Source organism: Canis aureus, chromosome 27 (assembly GCF_053574225.1).
Source record: "Canis aureus isolate CA01 chromosome 27, VMU_Caureus_v.1.0, whole genome shotgun sequence".
NCBI lineage: Eukaryota > Metazoa > Chordata > Mammalia > Carnivora > Canidae > Canis > Canis aureus.
This window is the reverse complement of record NC_135637.1, coordinates 30,909,955-30,934,940: the sequence shown is the minus strand read 5'-3', so window position 1 is coordinate 30,934,940 and position 24,986 is coordinate 30,909,955. Positions and strand designations below refer to the sequence as shown.

The window sequence follows — 24,986 nt, the reverse complement described above, 5'->3', positions numbered from 1 at the left end:
ATATTGATGATTGTTAAGTCCCCTTGTTGTATAGATCCTTAAAGTATGAGATACTGTTCCTTTTCATCTCTTACTACCATCTTTGGGGTAAATTTTAGTTTATCTGATATCAGGATGGCTACCCTTGCTTTCTTTTGAGGACCATTTGAATGGTAAATGGTTCTCCAACCTTTTATTTTCAAGCTGTAGGTGTCCTTCTGTCTAAAACGAGTCTCTTGTAGACAGCAAGTAGATGGGTCCTGCTTTTTTATCCAGTCTGAAACCCTGCACCTTTGAGGGGGTCATTAAGCCCGTTCACGTTCAGAGTGACTATTAAAAGGTATGAGTTTAGTGTCATCATGATATCTATTCAATCCTTGTTTTTGTGGATTGTTCCATTGAACTTCTTCTTAAAGGGGAATTTTAAGAGTCCCCTTTAATATTTCTTGCAGAGCTGGTTGGTGGTCACATATTCATTCAGTTCCTGCCTGTCTTGGAAGCTCTTTATCTCTCCTTCCATTTTGAATGAGAGCCTTGTTGGATAAAGTATTCTTGGTTGCATGTTCTTCTCATTTAGGACCCTGAATATATCCTACCACCCATTTCTGGCCTCCCAGGTCTCTGTGGAGAGGTCTGTTACCCTAATAGTCCTCCCCATAAAAGTCAGGGATTTTTTTGTCTCTTGCTGCTTTAAGGATCTTCTCTTCTTCTTTGAAATTTGCAAGCTTCACTATTAAATGTCGAGGTGTTGAACGGTTTTTATTGATTTTAGGGGGAGATCTCTCTATTTCCTGGATCTGAATGCCTGTTTCCCTTCCCAGATTAGGAAAGTTTTCAGCTAGGATTTATTCAAATACATATTCTGGCCCTCTGGCCCTTCTGGCGCCCTCAGAAACACCAATTAAACATAGGTTTTTCTTCCTCAGGCTGTCGTTTATTTCCCTTAATCTACCTTCATGGTCTTTTAATTGTTTGTCTCTTTTTTCCTCAGTTTCTCTCTTTGCCATCAACTTGTCTTCTATATCCCTCACTCGTTCTTCCACCTCGTTAACCCTCATCTTTGGGACATCTAGTTTGGATTGCATCTCATTCAATTGATTTTTAATTTCTGCCTGATTGGACCTAAATTCTGCAGTCCTGAAGTCTCTTGAGTCCTTTATGCTTTTATTTAGAGCCACCAGTAGCTGTATAACAGTGCTTCTGAGTTGGCTTTCTGACATTGAATTGTAATCCAGATTTTGAAACTCTGTGGGAGAGAGGATGGTTTCCGATTCTTTCTTTTGAGGTGAGGTTTTCCCTCTAGTCATTTTGCTCAGGCAGAGTGTCCAAAAACAAGGTGTATTTGGAAAAGGAGAAAAAAAAGAGGAGAGAAAGAACGAAAGAAAAGAGAAAAGAAAAAAGGAAAAAAAAGAAAAAAGAGAAGAAAAAGAGAAAGAGAAAGAAAGAAAGGGAAAAAAGGGTGGAGGAAGCAAGCACCAATCAAAAAGAAAAAAAACCACGGGGGAGTATCTTCTGTTTGTGTATACTTTAAGTCCCTTGACTTCCCCTGGAACTTGTCCGTCTAGTTGGTCTTCTGGTGGAGAGGCCTGTTGTGTGATTTTCAGGTATTAGCACTTGGGGGAACTGCTCATCCCCCTGCCTGGTGCAGGGCTCAATGGGGGTTGTTTACCCCCTTAGGCCCCAGGAGGAACAACCCCAGTGGCGGGGGCCAGCTCTGGAGCCCTGGAGTCAGCTCCTGCATTATCTACAGAGCTCTCTGTCTGCAGGGCCTGGAGGCTCTGGGGGCGGGGCCACTGATCTGCTCAGCTGGGGCAGGAGCATCCTTGCTGTCCTGGGCCCTCTTGGCCTCTGCCTCTCCTGGGAGGAGGCCGGATCCTGGGCTGTGTCCCAGCGCCCAGTGTTCCAGGGCCTGCGCTGTTGGATTCACGCTCCCGGTCACGCAGCCCCCTCCACGGAGCCACCGCCCGAGCCCCTCTGAGCTGCTCCAGGTCCAGCCTTGTGTGCTGCAGCCCTTGAGGGAGCTCAGCACACTCTCCTCAGGGCTCAGTTCCTCTGTTACTGTCCCAGGGAGCCTGAGGGCCTCCCCGCCCTCCTGGAGTCCTGCTCTAACTCTCTGGGAGGCCTTTCTGCCCCGAAGATTGGTGAAGCTCCTGCTTCTCTGGGACAGGGCTCTCCTGTCCTGGGGACACTCGCCCCAGCCTCAGCCCAGCTCCTCGAGGGGCCCCTCCCCCTTGGATGCCTTTTGTTTTTTTATTTCTTTTTCCCCCGTCTTCCTACCTTGATAGAAGCAGGAACTCTTCTCACTGTAGCGTTTCAGGTGTTCTCTCTTTAAATCTCAGGCCGAATTCATAGATTTTCAGGATAATTTGAAGGTTATCTAGGTAATTTGGGGGGACAGGTGATTTGGGGACCCTACTCTTCCACCATCTTGCCCCTCCTCCCAATACCCTCCTGTTTCATCCACGTCAAAGCAAATGGTGGGCATTTGTCATTTCTAATGGCTGAGGAATATTCCATTGTATACATAGACCACATCTTCTTTATCCATTCATCTTTTGATGGACACCGAGGCTCCTTCCACAGTTTGGCTACTGTGGACATTGCTGCTAGAATCATCGGGGTGCAGGTGTCCCCGAGTTACACTGCATCTGTATCTTTGGCGTAAATCCCCAGCACTTCAATTGCTGGGTCATAGGGCAGATTTTTTTTAACTCTTTGAGGAACCTCCACACAGTTTTCCAGAGTGGCTGCAGCATTTCCCTATCCCCCCAACAGTGCAGGAGTGTTCCACATCTCCACATCCTCTTCAACATTTGTGGTTTCCTGTCTAGTTAATTTTCCCTATTCTCAGTGGTGTCAGGTGGTATCTCATTGTAGTTTTTTTTAATAATAAATTTATTTTTATTGGTGTTCAATTTGTCAACATAAAGCATAACACCCAGTGCTCATCCAGTCAAGTGCCCCCCTCAGTGCCCACCACCCATTCACCCCCACCACCTGCCCTCCTCCCCTTCTACCACCTCTAGTTCGTTTCCCAGAGTTAGTAGTCTTTACATTCTGTCTCCCTTTCTGATATTTATTTATGTATTTATTTATGTATGTATGTATTTATTTATTTATTTATTTATTATTTTAAAGTTTTAATTTATTCATTCAAGAAAGACACACACACAGAGAGAGTCAGGGACACAGGCAGAGGGAGAAACAGGCTCCATGCAGTGAGGCCAACATGGGACTTGATCCAGTACTTCAGGATCAAGGCCCAGGCTGAAAGCAGGAGTTCAACCCCTGAACCAAGCAGGCCTCCCTTTAAAAAATTATTACTATTTTTAAGTATGCAACAAAGTTTCATTGCACTGAAATGCAACCTAATAAAGTAAGCATCAAGAAAATACTAAATGAACATTTCTTCAATTTTTCGTTTTTTATCTGTAAAGGAAGACTTTTAATATTCCTTTTTTTTCTAGAGGAAATGTATTTAGCCTCCATCTATAGTCCTGATCCAACAGACATTTTCTAATACGAAATATCCGATTTTGGTTTTTGTGAACTAATGCCTCCTGAGTCACTCATATAATTTTCAATGTTAGGATTCATCCAGGAATGGAAATCAGTCCAGACCCTTCCCAACGCCCATCTCCCCATGGCCAGTCTGCATTTATAGGGCTCTGGGCTCAGGTATTTGGCCATGAGATGTCAGTAATCACATGATATTTGTATCCACACTAGATGAAACAAAGTGTATGTGTCCTTTCCTCATCTTGGTTTCTCACTGGGCCCAGCACCACAATGTAACCCCAAGGGGTACTCATCCTCGTCCTCAGGCTGGGCACTAGGAGATGGTCAAGTCAGATTTGTTCCCAAGAAGGGAGCCTGAGAAATCAGTACTTATTGTTTTTATTATAAATAAATGCTCCAGACTTGTCCAATCTTTTCTTAGATCCAGTATGGATAGAGTCATGTGCTGGAGGCATTCCTGAAAGTGACTGTCCCTCCTGGGGACACTGCCATGAAGTCTCCTGAGTCACCATGATCTAAGAATTGGTCCCTGAAATGAAAATAGACACAAGTAATGGATGAAGAAGAAAGGCGGATGGATCCCTCCTATGGATGCCTCTGAGATCCCCATGATCAGTGGAAGTGGCTGAGGAGGGGGAGAAGAAGGAGAGGAGTCAAGATCGTGCTGTGGAATTTCCACAGATTCCCTGGTCTTAAAACTGGCTCTGGTCTCTGGGATGTCTCTTTTTTATTTAAGTTTTTCTTTACATTTCGGTTATTAACACAATGTGTAATAGGAGTACAATTAGTAATTCAAGACTTAAATAAATGAGCCAGTGCTCATCACAAGTGCACTCCTTAGGCCCCACCACATTTTAACCCATCCCTCCACCCACCTTCCATTTAGTAAGCATTAGTTAGTTCTCTAAAGTAAATGGTTTGTTCTTGTTTTCCTCTCTCTTTCCCCTATGATGCATTGTTTCATTTCTTAAATTCTCCATGAGTGAAATTATATGCTCTTTGTCTTTCTATGATTGATTTACTTCACTTAGCATTATACTCCCTAGCTCCATCCACATCTTTGCAAATGATAAAATGTGATTCTTTTTATGGTTCAGTAATATTCCATCATATATATAGATATAGATATAGATGATATAGATAGATATAGATATAGATATAGATAGATATTCCAACCATTTATCAGTTGGGCTCACTCTGGTATTGCTCAAAATGCCACTATGAACTTCAAGGAGAATGTATCCCCTTGATTCAGTATTTTTGTATTCTTTGGGTAAATACCAGGAGGGTAATTGCTGAGTCACAGAGTATTTCTATTTTTAACACTTTGAGTATCCTTCAAACTGTGTTCTAAAGGATCTACATAAATTTGCACACCCATGAACAGTGCAAGACGTTTCCCCTTTCTCTACATCATTGCCCACTCCTGCTGTTTCCTATGTTGTGTCTGTTAGCTGTTATGACTGGTGTGACGTCATTTCTCAGTTTAATTTTGATTTGTATTTGGGATGTTTCCTTTATCTCCTCCTCAGCTCCAAGGATGAAGGGTGGGCTTGGTGGTATATTGTGTAAATAGGAGCCCACAATTCTATCTGATTCTGGATCCTCAGCCCAGCTAGTAGCTTCCACCCAAGGTGGGTTTCTCGGGTGGGTGAGAGCTATGGGTTTGTCCCCTGGGAGGAGACAGCTGCTGTCATCTCTCCCTCTGGCAGTGAGCACCAGTGCAGGGCCCAGGCAGGTGGAACCATTTCATTGGGTTTCAGGCCTGGCCAGCTCTGAGCAGGTGCACAGCGCCCCCTGCTGACAGGCTCAGCAGATCAGTCAAGGTGGTGGGAATTGTAGGAGGAATGGAGCCCATTATTGGTTTCAACAAAAAAGAAGAAAACAAATAGAAGTGTTAAGAAAAAAAAAAAAAAAGAAGTGTTACCTACTCTTGAGTGCCTCTGGAGAGTTTCCTTTCTGTCATTGACAGAAAGCTTCTGTTATCTTTTTCAGTTCTAAAATTTCCATTTGTTTTGTTTTGATGATTTCTCTTTAAATTCTGCATTTCTGTCATTTACAGAAAGCTTCTGTTATCTTTTTTCAGTTCTAAAATTTCCATTTGGTCTGTTTTGATGATTTCTCTTTAATTTCTGCATTTCTATTTTTTCCATTTGTTGAAGAGTGTTTGTAATTTTAAACAACATGGATTTTATGATAGTTGCCTAAAGCTACCTGTCCAATAATTACAGCATATGAGTGATCTCAGTGTTGGTGTCAGCCGATTCTCCTTTCTTATTCAGGATTTTATCTTCTTGGTTCTTCACATGTCATATATTTTTTTTATTGGATCCTGGGTATTATGGCTATTATATAATGAGATGCTTGATCCTCAGTTATTTTTCTTCAAACAAGTGATCCCCCCGCTGAAGTGCAGCAGCAAGGGGAAGGGTGTTCGTGTCAGTTCCAGGTAGCTCAAGTGCAAATGTTTACCACTCTGCTGCTTACTCTCTGCTGGAGAAGTGGGGCAGTGATTGGCACATCCCACCTCTTATCAGGTGGTGGTGTGGGACAAGCTCGTTCCTGGGCCCTGCCAACACCATGGTGGGATGCACAGGACTGAATGGAGCTGCTTTCCTTCAGGGAGTGGATCCTCTGCTCCCCACTGCATTCCTTGTCCTCACTGACTCCAGAGAGTGGAGGGTCAAATGCAGCGCCAGCTCCCTTGCCTCCTGCATCATATTTCAGTGTTTTCAGGCCCAGGGAGACCCCAGGCTCAGTTCCCCAGTGTTCAGACCGCCACCAGCAGTGGGTTATGGCAACAAACCAGCTTTGCCATGTACCACTGCATTCATTCTCCCTGCAGAGCGATGGAGTTCATATGATCTCCCCAGTATCTGCCAAAATCAAGGGTGAAAAAACCTGGAGTGCAAACTAGTCCACTAGGCCTGCCTTGCCAAGAATTGTTGATGTTCCCATGCGATGGAGGCTCAGCTATCTCCTGAGTAGCTGACACCATGGCGGGTGGGTACTGGGACACTGCCTGCCCCTGCCAGGAGGATATGGACACCATGTCTCTTCTGAGCAATAATGTGAACCCTGCATGAGGACACACTGGGAATTCATTAGTGTGTGTCTAAGTCATGGGCAGGTTTGTCCAAATATTTCCTCCACTCAGGCCAACTTATCTCCATATCCTCTGACCAGAGGAGTTGCTGCTTTTGAAGTTTTAGTGTTTTCTTTTTTTTTTTTTTTTGAGTTCTAGTGTTTTCTGGTTTGATTTTCTGAATCTCAGCCTTTGAACGTTTCATGGTTGGAGGAACCTACAGGATCTTGTCTTACATGTAGGGGACCTAATACAAGAAAAGGAACCAGGGTACGCACTGTTGAATTTTCCTCAATTTGTTTGAAGTCTTCCTTCTTCCTCTTTCTACCTTCAAAAGTCTTCCTATACTTGTTTGTTGTAGTGTGTCAGGACATTTCCGTTGTAAGAGAGAGGACCTGCATGAATGGGAGCACTTCCTACTGTCCAGTTCTGGGGATCCTCATGGTGTCCATTCTGAATTCTTTTTCCAGGGCTAGAATGGCGGGGATCCTGCTGACCTGCTGGAAGGTAGGAGATTTATCTTGACACTCAAGCTGTGTAAATAAAAGACAAAGAACCTGATTGTTATTTTTACATTACTCTTTGCAGTGTAAAGAAAAGCAAATACATTCCATAACCAAGAACTCAGTGTGAAAAGTTTTACAGGCTGGCTGGAAACCAGTAGAGCACAAATGTCTGTCTTTCTGTTCTTAAATGCAGAGGAGTGGAGAGAAGAAATTTTTATTCCTTTTTTCTTTTATTTGTGTGTAGAAATTTTATTCTGTAATAAGTTTATATTTACCGAAATAAATACAAATATGGGATAGAGATCTCTATGTTTCACCCAGCTTTTTCTAATGGTAACATTTTGTGTTGTTATGATATGTTTATAAAAACAAGTATTTACCAGTGGTGTGATAATCCTGAAAAAATTGCAGACTAAATTTGGATTTCAAAATTTGTTTGTTTGTTTGTTTGTTTGTTTATTTATTTATTTATTTATTTATTTATTTATTTATTTTAGCACTGTTTTGCCTAAAATCAATCCAGGTATTAACATTGCATTTATTCATAAGGACATACTAAAATCCTCCAATGTATGAGTTTTCAGGCTTTCTCTGTTCTTGATTTTGGGAATTTGGAGACAGCTGGTGTGGTATATTGTAGAATCTCCCAGAACATGGATTTATCTGATTTTTTTCTCATGATTACATTAATTTTATGGATTTGGGGGAAAATAGCACAAGGTGAATTGATGTTCTTAATGCATCATTGGGAAGATGTGTCATACTAACATGACATATCATTGAGAGTATGGGTGGGGAAAATGCATATTCGGTGCTATTTTATTTTCTTTATTTATTTTCTTTATTTTTTTGAAGATTTTATTTTTATTCATGAGAGGCACAGAGAGAGAGAGAGTGAGAGAGAGAGGCAGAGACACAGCCAGAGGGAGAAGCAGACTCCATGCAGTGTGCCTGACACAGGACTCCATCCCTGGTCTCCAGGATCACACCCTGGGCTGAAGGTGCTGCTAAACTGCTGAACCAGTTGGGGCTGCCCAATTTGGTGCTATTTTAAATTATTCTTTTTCTGTTCTTAATCTATCTGATGTCAGTCTACTGGATTTTGGCCATGCTGATAAGTGTGCAATGGTAACTTATTCATATTTGCATTTGCTTTTTCCTAATGATAGATAGTATGGAATAGAATATCACATGTTTATATGAAATCTCCCTATCTCCTTCTGTGAAATATCTGGTAATGTCTTTAACTTTTTAGTCACTTTTTTTTTCTTGTGCTTTGTTTGAGAAATACGTTGTATAGCGTCTTTCTTTCCTTCTTTCCTTTTTCTTTCTTTCTCTCTCTTTATATCCTTTCTTTCTTTCCTTCTTATATATATTTGTATCTGTATATTTATGACGGCTCAAGTCTCCAGAAGGTTGTCAATTTATCTGAAATACATTCTGTCTCTGGTTTATTGATTTTTTCTGTTAGGTTTTATTTTTGTCATTATTCAGGGGAAATGGGACACATCTTCTCTAAGAGACATTTCACATCACATTTTCCAGTCATCCTGATCATACTAGAAGTGGAACCATACCAGTCAGGGCACCAGCTGCTCTCCATCGACTCCCGTGTTCCTGAAACCCCAAGTGTCTTTGTTCTGCTGCTATAATCTTTGCCTATGAAGTAGGCCAAATGTGCCAGTGTTTCTAATGACTTGGTGAAGAGGAAATAACTATGGATCCTTATGACGATCCCACCTCAAGGCCTAGAGAACACACAGTCTGAATCCATACATTCTACAAACAAGCTTCCAAACAACAAGCCATTTTGTTCAGGCCCAATGGATTGAGGACAGAACTTAGGAGGTTCATCCGGTCTCAATTCCCCACATCTGCTTGTCACGTCTACAGTGGAATCTGCTAAAATTTCACACTCCTCCCCTCTGCCCTTCCCCACACCTTCTCTCTCTCATTCGAATAATAGTCTTGAAAAATAACACACTAGATATTTATCATACGTTTAATGGTTACATATTTTATGCACTATAATTTCAAGTATATAATATGTATATATAGATAGATTAGAAATTAGATGGAAATATGAATATTTTTTTCTAAGGGAAAAAATTATCTGTTACCACAGATGACATCATAGCATATTCCAGTTTAGCCCCCTGAAGAAGAGCTTGAACCATAAGGCAACAGGATGACTGGGGTGATGACCATCCTGTGCAAATAATGGGAGCAAAGGAATACAAATGACCACCCTCTGCATCTTTTCCCTCATCACTGAACACTCCTTGTTGATGAGGGAGGAGGTAAAGGGAAGAATCAGGACAGGACAGAGAACACCCAGCACTATGATCCCTGAGGACTCACTGGTGGCATTCCCATTTGCCTTTCATCAACGGTCTCTCACCTTAGACACACATAACAATACTGGTGATATTTTTAAGATGCAAATTTGACCAGGTATGGGATTGTCTCCCCTTGCCTGAACATCATCTCTGAAAATGACTCCATGGGGATTGAGGATGAAATGTGCCTGGAGAAATTGAGTCAGAACTGAGAACTCATGAGACTCCAGGGACTCCTGTACAGCACAAAACTTCACTGAGGACACTGCCTGCTCAGTTTGCAAGAATTTGTGTATTTTCTTAGACACCTGGCCCAGAAGTCTGGTCTCACAGGACACATGCAACACGGCCCCCTGTTGTGCTAACATGCTTAGCCCACCATCTCCTCTGACTCCATCCAACACTCCTGGAATGGTGTCCAGACTGTGCAATTGAATCATTTTAATGTCACTGCCCAGGAAAGGAGAATGAGGAGTTGCCCTTGTCAACTTTGGCCCTGAAACTTATTTTCAAAAAACTAATGGTCTCCAGACAGTTAAATACATGATAAATTGAATTGTGCTCATATTACCAGATATTTCAGAATTACCTGTCATTGAGTTTGCTTCTTCCAGGTGCCTCAGGTCCATACCACTCTATCATCCTCTTGAAAGAAGTAAAGGTCATAAGGTTCTCAGGGTACCAAGGTGGCTCACACCTTGTAATAATTCTATGTGAATTCTTCTTTCATTTGAACGTTGTTGTTTTCTTGTTACCATGTAGATTTCCTGTCAAGTCTGCATTCCTCACTGCTAAGGCTTTTCAGCCTATATTTGCTATGACAATATAATGCCATCAGGGGAAATGTGTCTTCCACTCCTACTGATTTGTCTGAGATCAATTTTTCCCTTGAATGTTAGCCAGAAATTCTAATTTGTTTGTCCCTCTGATATACTTTGTATTTCTAGGCTCATTCTGTTATTTACTCAGCATGATGATTCCTATTAAGAGAACCTTACTATAAATGAACCTCTCCTCACTTCTGAGGTGTTCTTCAACCTCCCCTGCACTGACACCATCATGGTCTTGCACTGTAATTACATTGGACTCTAACCTAGAAATATTGTTCAGAGTTCCATGGAAGTCACTGGAGTTATGTGTCTAAGATCTGAGTCCAATAAACAACTATTGCCTAACATCTTGCCTAATAGGGAACAAGAAGGGATGAGAAGTAGACAGTGAAGGATTAAACCAGGGAGGTGTCCAAATGGCAGAATGACACCAAGTGTGTAGATGTATTTGGATGATGGTGGTTGAAGCTTCACTATATTAAGTCATCCAATCCATTGCCACCGTGTCTTCTCACTTACTTAAATCTGCTTAATTTTTGGCAATCTTTTGTAGTTTTCAGTTTACATTTTTTTCCTACGCGTTATATTCCCTCCTAAATGTTTTATTCTTCTTGATGCTATCCTAAATAGAATTGTTTATTAGTTTTTTTGGGGGCTTCTTCATTTTGGATATAGACAACACTACCTGGTTTTGATAGAGCATTACCACTTGAACTCCTGTGGGAGATACTAGATAGATCTCATTGAGGATTGATGATAGAGTTTGTTCCCTGTTTTGGAAGAGTAGGAACAAGTAACGAAACAGGAAAGAATATGAGAAGGAAGCTCTGCATCCGTCACCTTAAAATAAGCAATCTAACATGATTGCATGCACAGGAGAAAGTAGATGACTAAATAAAATGGCTGTTGCCTCGACCCCTTATGTGGAAAATAGAAAACCCTAATGTTTTTTCTTCTTTTCCAGTTTGTCATACACCTGATTTATGTTTTCTAGAACCTACGTAATCATTTGTGAAACATGTATTTCACAAGGACCAAGAATTCTCCGATAGATGCAGTCAAAGTAGTAATAGGTAGGGTGAGGAAGGAGCTTCCCTCTTTGTTCCTGACCCAGTGATTTTGGCAGGAAGGAGAGGAGAGATATGCTTCCAGCTCTTTGCTTCCTTAGGATGTGGCCACTGGGAGAGGACATCATCCTACTACAAGCAGCCTTTCTCTGCTGGTTCCCCAGCTTCCACTCCCTCTTCCAAGCTCTAACATCTCCCCCATCTCCTCACTGGACCATGATTCCCCTTCTCTGACAACGATGATATCTAGGGAATAACCCTCAAGATTTGACACACACCTACGACTGTTGGATTATTTGAAGGTTGGTTAAAAAAAGTATATTTCATTCCAACTAGGCATCTTTATTGTCTATTTATGCTGGAAATGTGCAGCAAGTAACTATAATTTTCGGGTTATAAATTATTTCCAAGATAATGATATCTTGTTTAATTGATTTATATGATCTAATACTGAGACCTCTTTAGTTACAAATAAAGAAGTTATAGAAATTATTCAGTATTGAATCTCTAAGACCCATATATTCAAAAAGTACATAATTTTGAAATACGCTGTGATATCTGAAATGTATATAAATATCTAAAATACATAGATATAGATGGGATATGACATATGAATAACAAAAAGGTCAGATTGTGAAAATAAGGGTAATGCATGTTGAGGAGGATGGGGACCATCTAAGTGAGTCCTTAGGGGAGGAGGTTGTCAAAGACCAGCAGTCCTCCCCTGAGATGTGTGGGTCTGCCCCACCTCTGAACTCTCCAAGTGAGGAAGTTTCTGAATGAGGATTCTAGGAAAGATTCATGGACCTTCAACAAAATTAAGGTTCCCTTGCAAAGATGGATCTTCTCTATATAAGGTAGTGGCATATCCCCATACATCTACTCCACATATTTGCCCGTCTCTGATTCTGGTCTTAGACAAAGGCAAGTGTAAGAAGGAGCAGTAGGAGACAGAATTATGAAACTCTGTCATAGAAAATCGTGTTCAGGGAAAGGCCCTCTCTGGGCCTGCTGAAGAAGGAGAGAGGCGTTTTTCATGGAATCCCAGATGAAGGGGAGATTTTCACCCTGTACTCTGAAAATGGAGGTGATTCATGTTTGGAGAACCAAATCAATAACAGAGGGATAGGAAGTCAAAAGTTACAAGATGTCCAGGAGAGGAGAAGAGGTTAAGCAAAAAGTGCAGGGTGAGGGAGGACTATCTAAGGCCAAGGGAATGGACCTCCTCTGCCTGGACCATTGCGGGTTCTCCAGCATAGATTCCCTGCCCCTCCAAAGGAGACCTATCTTAGGAACCTGTGGAATATGTTGGTGTGAGTGGCTGAAGGCATGAGGAAGCTAGATAGATACAAAAAACCAGGGAGAAGATTGATCCTTTCAAAGCTCAGGCTACTGTCAGGTCAGAGAAACCCCTGTGAACTGAACAACTTATCATCTGCCACTCACCTTAACCTTCCAGTTTGAGGGAACTCCCCCGCACTCCTCACAGGACACCCCCCAGTGATTCTTCCCATCACAAGGGTCCTATCCTCAGTTGCCCTCTCTGACATTTGGTCACCTGAACAAGAACCTTAATCATGCTGACTTTGTAGTTCCTGGAGCTCATGTGTGCAGAATAGAAACAGGTGGGTATTCTGGAATCCCACACCATGGAGGGGTGGCATGGTGGGCAACACATCCTGTAAGTGAGGGCAGAATCTGCTCTCTGAGCTACACTGGGGTAGCAGGCGGTGTTCTCATGTGCATTGTAGGTCACAATGGGGCATTGAACCATGAAGGAAATAACAGCACAGCCTCCTGGGCACAACGATGAGATCTGCGGACAGAGTCTTACTCCTTCTTTCCTTTTGCTCTTGGGAATGGAGTCACTCATGACATATGGGGTCACATTCCCCATGACTGTTCCATACATGATTCTGGACTGGTGATGCCTTTAGTCACAGGAAGAAGGAAGAGATGATGTAGGTTTCCATGTGGGTTGAGAAATGCCACCATCCAGTTTCACCAGGGGGTTATAGAGTCACAGCAGAGGAGAGCCTCAAATGGGTGGAGTCCTGCTCCAAGTACCACTGAAGCAGGTTCAGGCCCTTCTCACGTGTGAAGAAGGTGGGCGGATCCCTGGGTGGTGCAGCAGTTTGGCGCCTGCCTTTGGCCCAGGATCCTGGAGACCCAGGATCGAATCCCACATTGGGGTCCCGGAGCATGGAGCCTGCTTCTCTCTCTGCCTGTGTCTCTGCCTCTCTCTCTCTCTCTGTGACTATCATAAATAAATAAAAATTAAAAAAAAGAAGGTGGGCATCAGTCCTTCTAACTTGTCAGTCGCAATGGTCCAGAGCCTCCTGGTGTCCACACAATCATGACCTGTATTTAAATAAAAATAGTGCTTCACAGTCAGGTTTTTCAATGACAGAATGAGATAAACCTCTTGAAAACTTTTAAATGAAAATGTATGATATGCAAATATGGAAATAAGTACTGAAATGTGGACAAAAATAAAGAATGATAAATATGAGTTAATAATAAATAACAGGTACACTTTATTAAGAATAAGAAAAAGTCCAAAAATGCTTAAAAAGAACAATTTCCTTAGAAAAATACACAATGTTATTAGGAACTATTCCTAAAAAGACGTAAGATATAGGGAGCTTCAAAAGAGAAACTAATGAAAATAAAGATACAACCATGCAAAATCTGTGGGAAACAGCATAGCAGTCCTAAGAGAGAAATATATCACAGTAGAAATATCCCTCAAAAATTTTGAAAAAAAAATACACAAGATAACCTCACACCTAAAGAAACTGGAGAACAGCAAATAAAACATACACCACGCAGAAGAAGAAAGCAAAACTCAATGAAGTAGAGACCAGAAGAACTGTAGAACAGATCAACAAAACGAGGTGTTTATTCTTTGAAAGAATTAATAAGAAACATAAACCATTAGCCATCCTTATTTATTTATTTATTTTTAATTTTTATTTATTTATGATAGTCACACAGAGAGAGAGACAGAGAGAGGCAGAGACATAGGCAAAGGGAGAAGCAGGCTCCATGCACCGGGAGCCCGACGTGGGATTCGATCCCGGGTCTCCAGGATAGCGCCCTGGGCCAAAGTCAGGCACTAAACCGCTGCACCACCCAGGGTTCTCTAGCCATCCTTATTTAAAAGAAGAGAGAAATGACTCGAATTAAGAAAATAATGAATGAAAAATGAGAGATCACAACCAATACCAAGGAAATACTAATGATTTTCAAAACATATTATGAGCAGCTTTACGCCAATAAATTAGGCAATCCAGAAGAAATGGAATTCCACATTTCTGGGAAAATACAAATATTTTATTATAAAAATGCAAAACTATAACAGGAGAAATAGAAAACCTGAACAGGCCAATATCCAGGGGGGAAATTGAAGCAGTCATCAAAAACCTCCCGAGACACAAAGAGTCCAGAGCCATATGGCTACCCAAGGGCATTCTATCAAACGTTTAAAGAAGAAATAATGCCGTTTCTACTAAAAATGTTCCAAAGAATAGAAAGGAATGGGATACTGCCAAACTCATTCTATTAGTCCAGCATCACCTTAATTCCAAAACCAAACAAACCCCACAAAAAAGAAGTGTACGTCAATATCCCTGATGAACACAGATGCAAAAATTTTCAAAAAGATATTAGCCAATAGGATCCAATAGTACATTAAGATTATTCACCATAAACAAGTAGGATTTAATCAGGGAATTCAAGGTTGGTTCAACACTTATACAACAATAAACGTGATACATCACATCAATAAGAGAAAAGACAAGTATCATATGATCCTCTCAATAGATGCAGAGAAAGCATTTTAAAAAATACAGCATCCATTCCTGATCCAAACTCTTCAGAGTGTAGGGATGGAGGGAACATTCCTCAACATCTTAAAAGCCATCTACGAAAAGCCCACAGCAAATATCATTTTCAATGGGGAAACCCTGAGAGCCTCTCCCCTATGATCAGGAACAAGACAGGGATGTCTGCTCTCACCACTGCTCTTTCAGATAGTACTAGAAGTCCTAGACTCAGCAATCAGGCAACAAAATGTAATAAAGCGCACTCAAATTGGCAAAGAGTATGTCAAACACTCCCTCTTTGCAGATGACATAATACTGTACATATGAACCCAAATGATTCCACCCCAAGATTGTGAAACTCAAACAGCAATTTGGCAATGTGGCAGGATACAAAATCATTGCCCAGAAATCAGTGACATTTCTATACACTAACACAGAGACTGAGGAAAGAGAAATTAAGGAGTCATTCTCTTCCGAGAGTTGGAAAAAATATCTTAAGATTTTTGTGGAATCAGAAAAGACCCCAAATAGCCAGGGGAATTTTAAAAAAGAAAACCATAGCTGGGGACATCACAATGCCAGATTTCAGGTTGTAATTCAAGGCTGTGGTCATCAAGACAGTGTCGAACTGGCACAAAAACAGACACATAGATCAATGGAAAACAATAGAGAATCCAGAAATGGCCCCTCAACTCTATGGTCAACTAATATTTGACAAAGCAGGAAAGACTATCCACTGGAACAAAAACAGTCTCCTCAATAAATGGTGTTGGGAAAATTGGACCTCCACATGCAGAAGAATGAAACTGGACCACTCTCTTACACCACACACAAAGATAAACTCAAAATGAATGAAAGATCTAAAAGTGAGACAAGATTCCATCAAAATCTTAGAGGAGAACACCAGCAACACGCTTTTTGGACTTGCCCACAGCAACTTCTCGCAAGCTACATATAAGAAAGCAAGGGAAACAAAAGCAAAAATGAATTATTGGGACTTCATCAAGATAAAAAGCTTCAGTGCAGCAACATTAACAGTCAACAAAACTAAAAGACCACCTACAGAATTTGGGAAGATATTTGCCAATGACATATAAGATAAAGGGCTAATATCCAAGATCTATAAAGAACTTAAAGTCAACACCCAATAAAAAATTATCCGTCATGAAATGGACAGAAGCCATGAACAGACTTTTCTCCAAAGACCTGCATGTGGCCCAACAAGCACATGGGAAAATGCTCCACATCACTTGTCGTCAAGGAAACACAAATCCAAATCACAATGAGATACCACTTTACACCAGTGAGAATGGCTAACATTAACAAGACAGGAAGCAACAAATGTTGGAAAGAATGTGGAGAAAGGAGAACTCTCTTGCACTGTTGGTGGGAATTCAAGCTGTTACAACCACTCTGGGAAACAGTCCAGAGGATTCTCAAGAAGGTAAAAATAGAGCTACCCTAGTCCCAGTAATTACACTACTGGGTATTTGCCCCAGAGATCCAGATGTAGTGGAATGATGGGACGCCTGCACCCCAGTGTTCATAGCAGCAATGTTCACAATAGCCAAACTGTGGAAGGATCCACCATATCCTTTGACAGATGAATGGATAAAGGGGATATATACAATGCAATATTACTCAGCCATCAGAAAGGATGAATTACCTACAATTTATGTTGACCTGATGGAACTGGGAGGAATTTTGTTGAGTGAAATAAGTCAGTTGGAGAAAGACAATCATCAAATGGTTTCACTCATATGTGGAATATAAGAAATAGCGAAAAGGACAATAAGGGAAAGGAGCAAAACTGGGTGGTGGGAAGTTTGGGAGGAAGACAAAACATAAGAGAGTCTTGATTCTGGGAACAAACAAGGGGTTTCAGAAGAGGAGGAGAGTAGGGGACAGGGTGACTGGGTGACAGGCACTAAGGAGGGCATTGATGGGATGGGCACTGGTGTTATAGGTTTACAAATTTTGTTTAAATAAATAATTTTTAAAAAATTATTATGTCTGTGTGGCTCAGGTGTTTAATCATCTGCTTTCAGTTCAAGACATGATGCTGGGGTCCTGATATCCAGCCCAGCATAGGGCTACCTGCTGAGCAAGGAATCCTTTGTCCCTCTCTCTCAGCTCCCCCTTATCTCATGCCATCTCTCTCTTTCAGATAAATACATAAAATACTTTCTGTGTTGAAAGTACACATTTAGGGAAGCCTAGGTGGTTCATAGTTTGAGCATCTGCCTTTGGCTCAGGGCATGATCCTAGAGTCCCAAGATGGAGTCCCACATCGGGCTGCTACAGTGGGTTTGCTTCTCCCTCTGCCTATGTCTCTGCCTCTCTCTGTGTAGCACTCATTAATGAATAAATGAAATTTTTGAAAAAATAAATATGTATCTATAGGGGGCTCCTTGCTAGCTCACTCACTTAAGGGTGGGATTCTTGATCTCGGTTGTAGGACTGAGCCTGATGCTAGATGTAGAGCTTCCTGAAAACTAAAATCTTAGAAAAAGGAAAATATAAATATAAGTGTAATATTTCCCAAAACATAGTATGCTGGTGTGTGCTGTCGTCTGTATGGATTTCATCTATTCTACACATTTTATGAGCAAGAAAGTATTAGTGATGTTAAGATTTTAGAATTAATAAGAGGGAGGGGCAAGATGGCGGAAGAGTAGGGTCCCCAAATCACCTGTCCCCACCAAATTACCTAGATAACCTTCAAATCATCCTGAAAATCTACGAATTCAGCCTGAGATTTAAAGAGAGACCAGCTGGAATACTACAGTGAGAAGAGTTTGCGCTTCTAACAAGGTAGGAAGATGGGGAAAAAGAAATAAAGAAATAAAAGTCATCCAAGGGGGAAGGGCCCTGCGAGGAGCCAGGCTAAGGCCGGGGCAAGTGTCCCCAGGACAGGAGAGCTCCGTCCCGGAGAAGCAGGAGCTTCACCAATCTTCCCCTGGAGGAAAGGTGCCCGCAGGGAGTTAGAGCAGGACCCCAGGAGGGCGGGGATGCCCTCAGGCTCCCTGGGACACTAACAGACACTGGCACGCCCAGAAGAGTGCCCCAAAATTCCTAAAGGGCTGCAGCACGCACAACGGGACCCAGGAGCAGGTTGGAGGGGTTCGGGTGGCGGCTCCACAGAGGGGGCTGCGTGGCCAGGAGTGGAAATCCAACAGCACAGGCCCTGAAGCACAGGGCGACGGGACACAGCCCAGGATCCGGCCTCCCCCCGGGTCAGCAGAGGTCCGGAGGGCCCCGGACAGCAAGGACACTCCTGCCCTGAGCTGAGCAGATCTGCGGATCTGCCCTGGAGCTTCCAGGCCCTGCAGACTGAGAGCTCTGGAGTTACTGCAAGGGCTGAATCCAGGTCTCCAGAGCTGCCCCGCCACTGGGGTTGTACCTCCTGGGGCCTCACGGGGTAAATAACCCCCACTGAGCCCTGCACCAGGCAGGGGGCAGAGCAGCTCCCCCAAGTGCTAACACCTGAAAATCAGCACAACAGGCCCATCCCCCAGAAAACCAGCTAGACGGACAAGTTCCGGTGGAAGTCAAGAGACTTAAAGTATACAGAATCAGAAGATACTCCCCCGGGTTTTTTTTTTTTATTTCTGATTGCTTCCCCCACCCTTTTCTTCCCCCTTCTTTCTTTTTCTTTCTCTTTTTCTTCTCTTTTTTCCTTTTTTTCTTCCTTTTTTCTTTTTTCTTTCTCTCTTTTCTTTCCTTCTCTCTCTCTCTCTCTTTCTCTCTTTTTCCCAATACGACTTGGTTTTGGCCACTCTGCACTGAGCATAATGACTAGAAGGAAAACCTCACCTCAAAAGAAAGAATCAGAAACAGCCCTCCCTCCTTAAGATCCTTAAAGCAGCAAGAGACAAGAAATCCCTGACTTTTATGGGGAGGAGTATTAGGGTAACAGCAGAACTCTCCACAGAGACCTGGCAGGCCAGAAAGGGCTGGCAGGAGATATTCAGGGTCCTAAATGAGAAGAACATGCAGCCAAGAATACTTTATCCAGCAAGGGTCTCATTCAAAATGGAAGGAGAGATAAAGAGCTTCCAAGACAGGCAGGAACTGAAAGAATATGTGACCTCCAAACCAGCTCTGCAAGAAATTTTAAGGGGAACTCTTAATATTCCCCTTTAAGAAGAAGTTCAGTGGAACAGTCCACAAAAACAAGGACTGAATAGATATCATGATGACACTAAACTCATATCTGTCGATAGTAACTCTGAACGTGAACGGGCTTAATGACCCCATCAAAAGGCGCAGGGTTTCAGACTGGATAAAAAAAGCAGGACCCATCTATTTGCTGTCTAAAAGAGACTCAGTTTAAACAGAAGGACACCTACAATCTGAAAATAAAAGATTAGAGAACCATTTACCATTCAAATGGTCCTCAAAAGAAAGCAGGGGTAGCCATCCTGATATCAGATAAACTAAAATTTACCCTGAAGATTGTAGTGAGAGATGAAGAGGGACACTATCTCATACTTAAAGGATCTATCCAACAAGAGGTCTTAACAATCATCAATATATATGCCCCGGATGTGGGAGCTCCCAAATATTTAAACCAATTAATAACCAAAGTGAAGAAATACTTAGATAATAATACACTTATACTTGGTGACTTCAATCCAGCTCTTTCTATACTGGATAGGTCTAAGCACAACATCTCCAAAGAAACGAGAGCTTTAAATGAATACACTGGACCAGATGGATTTCACAGATATCTACAGAACTTTACATCCAAACTCAACTGAATACACATTCTTCTCAAGTGCACATGGAACTTTCTCTAGAATAGACCACATACTGGGTCACAAATTGGGCCTGAACCGATACCAAAAGATTGGGATGGCCCCCTGCATATTCTGAGACCATAATGCCTTGAAATTAGAACTAAATCACAACAAGAAGTTTGGAAGGACCTCAAACACGTGGAGGTTAAGGACCATCCTGCTAAAAGATGAAAGGGTCAACCAAGAAATTAAGGAAGAATGAAAAAGATTCATGGAAACTAATGAGAATGAAGATACAACCGTTCAAAATCTTTGGGATGCAGCAAAAGCAGTCCTAAGGAGGAAATACATCACAATACAAGCATCCATTCAAAAACTGGAAAGACCTCAAATACAAAAGCTAACCTTACACCTAAAGGAGCTAGAGAAAAAACAGCAAATAGATCCCACACCCAGCAGAAGAAGAGAGTTATTAAAGATTTGAGCAGAACTCAACAAAATCGAGACCAGAAGAACTGTGGAACAGATCAACAAAACCAGGAGTTGGTTCTTTGAAAGAATTAATAAGATAGATAAACCATTCGCCAGCCTTATGAAAAAGAAGAGAGAGAAGACTCAAATTAATAAAATTATGAATGAGAAAGGAGAGATCACTACCAACACCAAGGAAATACAAACGATTTTAAAAACATATAATGAACAGCTATACGCCAATAAATTAGGCAATCTAGTAGAAATGGATGCATTCCTGGAAAGCCACAAAGTACCAAAACTGGAACAGGAAGAAATAGAAAACCTGAAGAGGCCAATAACTGGGAGGAAATTGAAGCAGTCATCAAAAACCTCCCAAGACACAAAAGTCCAGGGCCAGATGGCTTCCCTGGGGAATTCTATCAAACATTTAAAGAAGAAACCATACCTATTCTACTAAAGCTATTTGGAAAGATAGAAAGAGATGGAGTACTTCCAAATTCATTCTATGAGGCCAGCATCACCTTAATTCCAAAACCAGACGAAGACCACATCAAAAAGGGGAAATACAGACCAATATCCCTGATGAACATGGATGCAAAAATTCTCAACAAGATACTAGCCAATAGGATCCCACAATACATTATGAAAATTATTCACCATGACCAAGTACGTTTTAGTCCTGGAACACAAGGCTGGTTCAACACTCGTAAAACAATCAATGTGATTCATCATATCAGCAAGAGAAATACCAAGAACCATATGATCCTCTCATTCAATATTATTTTAAATAAGAATGATACATTTTCATAAGGTTAAAATAATGGCATTAATTTTAATATTACTAATGAGGTAAAAGTTCCAATGATACCACATAGACAACAGGTTCCAAACTCGGGTCATGCTGTTCACTGCTAGAACGTCAATGCAAGAGAGACAAGTAATGGTGGGAAAGGAAAGGTTGCTTTGTTCTGGAAACCAATGCCTCAGGAAGATGGTGGGCAGATGTCTCACGGTCCATCTTCCCTGTCCAGGCGAATCTGGAGGGATTGCAGGGTAAGAGGCAGGAAGTGGTGAGGTCTCCATGCAGGATAAGCAGGTGCACAGTGTTTGGTCATGTTGATGGGAGAAGAAGAATCAGGGATGACATTCCTGGGCTTGCAGTATCCAGGCAGTGGTCCTGGGGCTTACAGATTGTATCACTCCAACAGCTCTCTCAAGGACTTCTTTGATTGCTTTACCACTATTGCTTTGTTCCTTAGTGTCACTTTGCCTTCTAGCTGCAAACACTCCCCAGGATATATTTGCAATGTCCTCTAAGCATATGGCCTGTGATATACATCTGAAGGGTCTCAAAACTAATGATTTCATAGACAGTAAATAGCCTTAGCAGCAGCTATTCCCTCGGGGGCTGAAAGCTTCACTTCCAAATTTTTAAGAGACTTCTGCTATCCTTAGACCTCACTAATTGGAAAGTATATAATCACAAGTATATTCCTCACTAGCACAAGTGGAGCTTTTTCTGAACATTGTCCTGTCACTATGTCATAATAAAAACATGTTTTTGTATTGAAAACATCTCAAGAATTCTTTCTTGACCATTTTCTCTAGTCCCACATCACATCACGTCCTATCAACATGAAATCATGACCCTGCACAAACTTGCTGGCATCTGTTCTTGAATAGGGTCAGGCCTTATCTTCTGGGAAAGCTTGGTTCTTCTATCCTCAAGGCTGGTGGCGTGAAGCCTCAAGGAGTGTGGGTTCATTCTGTTACATCACAAGGGACTCAGATCAGCAAACATAGAGTGCATAAGGTCGAGGAAGTTCATGGTTCGGATCAGTGGGCATCCTGTTCCACTAAGAAGAAGCAGCCTTAGATGTGTGCAATCTGTATGTAAAAGGAAATTGTAAAATTCAAGAATATGAAAGCATGTTTGAAAATAAATGGTGAACATCTTATTTTTTCTTCAATAAGAAAATAACCATAAATATTCTTAACAGTGAGTAAATAATCTCTTGTAACTTTTAGTGTCTATTTTCCAGTTTGGAGACCCAAGGGAAGATAGATTCTAGCTTCAAGGAAACTGAGGAAAGTCTGAATGTTTAGAGCAGGCAGGGAGAGAGATAACATTGGGTTACAGAGAGGGCTATGAGAAATGAAGGATCACACAGTCTGAACCAGGGAAGCCCTAGAGGAGGGTCTCACACATTCCCAGGGGAGCAGTCAGTGTGGCCCTGGGCACCTGCAGCCACAGGAAGCTGGAGATTCAGGGGGCAGGGAGCAGCATGGTGGATTCCATCTTGGTGGGGGTGAGTGAGGTGAGGGAACAACCTTGGTAGAGACATAAAAGATGGATTGTGATGGTGAGAATGATGACCCGTGATTGCAAGTAAGTGAGGAGGACCAGGGTTGTAAGGAAATGAAGAACTCCTCAGGGTAAGGGAGAGAGAAAATGCAGTTCTTTCAGGAATATGTTCCCATCCACCCTCACCCTGGACAGGAGGGAGTGTTATCTCTCCCACCCTGCCTCCCAACTTGTCACCTTGACACCAAAGCAGAAGCAGAAATAAATCCATTATAGTAATAGTTAAACAATTAAACTGACAGATGAGAGTGCGGCTCCTTCACCCTCTCAAGGAAATTTGATTCTCTTCTCTTACAAATCTGGGATATTTGCCTAGTTGATGGAAGTGTACCTGTAGGTTATTTTGAGGAGTATGAGTTTCTGCCTTGGTCTACACAGACATTCAAAGTATCTCGAGTAGGACATTGAAAAACATATCATAGGGAATTGAAAATGACAAAAAAATTAATGTGGGAAAATGACAATTTAAGCACAAATCCCAACAAGACATATATGGCACAATTATTAATAAAAAAGCACACTTTACTTAGATAAACCTAAATTTATAAAGTACAGAAAATCTTACATTATTCACGACTAAAGATTAAGTATATCAAATGCATTACTTTTCCCATATCATCAAATCTAACTGAATCTACAAATATTATAATACTGTTAAATATCTTGTGAAATTTTTTATTAGGTTGCCATTATTTGAACATATCACTATGTATTTTTATTACCTGGAATACGTTCTTTTTATACTGATGGCTGGAAGAAACCTTACAGGACGTTCAAACAAACAACCCAATCCGCTCTCCTCTGCTCTGTGACATCAGGTGTAGCACGTGACTCCTTCAACTTTTGCTAAAATATACTATAGGATTCACTGGCCAAGTACCTTATGATTGTGAACCTTAAAGATAAAGCTGCCCATAGATAAATATCACATGGTTTTACTCATACGTAGAACATAAGAAACTGTGCAGAGACTCATAGAGGAAGAGAGGAAAAACTGAAAGGGAGAAATCAGAGAGAGGACAAATCATGAGAGACACTTAACTACAGGAAACAAATAGGGGTGCTGGAGAGGAGGTGGGTGGGGGGCTGTGGTAACTGGGTGATGGGCATTAAAGAGGGCATGTGATGTGATGAGCACTGGGTCTTTTTTTTTAATTTTTATTTATTTATGATAGTCACACACACACAGAGAGAGGCAGAGACACAGGCAGAGGGAGAAGCAGGCTCCATGCACTGGGAGCCCGATGTGGGATTCGATCCCGGGTCTCCAGGATCGCGCCCTGGGCCAAAGGCAGGCGCCAAACTGCTGCGCCACCCAGGGATCCCAGCACTGGGTCTTATATGCAAGTGAGGAATCACTGACCTCTACATCTGAAACTAATGGTGTAATACATGTTGGCTAATGGAATTTAAATAAAAAGATAATGAAACTGCCAGTTATTTTTTCCTGTGACAAAGTGTTTATTCAGGAATAGTGGGAAAGTATAATCCAGGACAGCCAAAGTATGGGAAAACCTTTGGCAACTATAAGAACAAAGGACAGGAAATCTCATTTATGGAGCAAAGACTGAGGGTAGGAGGGATGTTAACAAGTTCATGGGAGTAAACTGGGGATTCCAGTAGAGTCACTTTCCATCCCTGAGCTATGAGGGTCTCTCACAGGCTGGGCTGTTCCCAGGGGAGGTGGAAACATTTCTTTCCATTGAGATGTGGTTAGAAGTGGCTATAATAGTCTAGATTTGCAAGATCTGTCTCCTTCTGGGTCTACAACTGAGGGGTGGTGACCGTGAGAGCTCCCCATACTGCTCTCTGAACCGCATTCAAGAAGTTTTTCCTTTTATTAGTGTTCACATCCTATATGTAAGTGTTTACATTCCCGTAGACTATGGTCCCTTCTGAGCATGAATCAAAGTACAGGGTCATCGTCAGGCCTAGGGAACACAGCATCTAGAAACCAGACTTGGTGCATCCCAGACACCAGCTGGGCTCTCAGGGCTTCTGGTCAAGGTGAGATGCTGGTCCTTTGACCAGCACAGGGCTCAGTAGGACTGCCTTTTGTTCCAAAGCAACTCATCAATAGGAACTATTCAAGGGAGCCCGGGGTCTGTGGCTAGGGAGGGTGATCCCTGTGGGGACTCAGCTGCTATGTCCTCTCTGGCCTGGCCTAGTCCCCTGAGCAGGGACCTGTGTGCTCTCAGGGGGTGTTTCTCCCAGAGCATTCCCCAGGGCTGAAGCCACCTCCATCATCCACAT

At 41.9% G+C, this 24,986-nt stretch overlaps 1 long non-coding RNA gene and 1 gene segment (V, D, J or C); both read right to left on the bottom strand.

The window, feature by feature from the left end:
- Positions 1-24,986, bottom strand: part of LOC144299103 (immunoglobulin lambda variable 1-40-like) — a 296,751-nt gene that overhangs the window by 135,892 nt on the left and 135,873 nt on the right.
- LOC144299550 (uncharacterized) lies at positions 3,893-13,014 on the bottom strand. Its single transcript, XR_013366245.1, has 3 exons — positions 12,772-13,014; positions 6,862-7,116; positions 3,893-4,027 (listed from the first exon to the last, which is right to left on the bottom strand). It is a non-coding gene; the product is annotated as an uncharacterized LOC144299550 (long non-coding RNA).